The sequence below is a fragment of the Penaeus monodon genome, chromosome 31, assembly GCF_015228065.2.
Source record: "Penaeus monodon isolate SGIC_2016 chromosome 31, NSTDA_Pmon_1, whole genome shotgun sequence".
In the NCBI taxonomy this organism is placed as follows: domain Eukaryota; kingdom Metazoa; phylum Arthropoda; class Malacostraca; order Decapoda; family Penaeidae; genus Penaeus; species Penaeus monodon.
Genome location: NC_051416.1, coordinates 2,187,136 through 2,187,760, shown reverse-complemented (window position 1 = coordinate 2,187,760; position 625 = coordinate 2,187,136). Strand labels below are relative to the sequence as shown.

The window sequence follows — 625 nt, the reverse complement described above, 5'->3', positions numbered from 1 at the left end:
AATTATCAATTGAACGATACAACTAAACATATTTATCCCAGCCATTAGTTTCCAAGTCACGCACGATCCATACTAGCTTCGCTTATCCCCAAGCCGAACTGAAATGATCTCGTACCCAGGACCAAGAGAACAATATTCACAATTCTTTGGCAATCTTGAGTTAGTCCAATATTCACCAGTTTCCCCTAATATCATCTACGTTTTCTATGATGGTCAAGGTCGGTTGAGCACTAATTCTGACCAGTTTTAACACGCAAGAAAATAATAATATTATTCCGATATACCGAAATGTTGTCGATTTTCGAAAATTTAAGGCTGAATATCGCCTCAACCCCAACTTAGTATGCGTGCTTAAAACAACAGAGTTTATCAATGACATTTACATCCGCACAAACGAAAAAAAACTCAAATGAAATCCATATATTGAACGGGATCCTACCAAACTCCCTTAAACGAAGGGGAGGGGGGGGGCCTCTTCTGGTTCCTGTGTATTGCAACATTCTCAGTTCGGCGCAGCAACGAGCGGCTTCTTGCAACATCAGATCAAGTGTCGGGGATAAATGGTATGCAGCATCCTTCTCATCAGCGTTGGCGTCTGATTTGACGGTCGCTCGGTGATGCGCGC

The 625-nt window shown here is 42.4% G+C and overlaps 1 protein-coding gene across 2 annotated transcripts in view; it reads left to right on the top strand.

The window, feature by feature from the left end:
* Positions 1-625, top strand: part of LOC119592812 — a 4,457-nt gene that overhangs the window by 483 nt on the left and 3,349 nt on the right. The gene's annotated exons all lie outside the window — the stretch shown is intronic.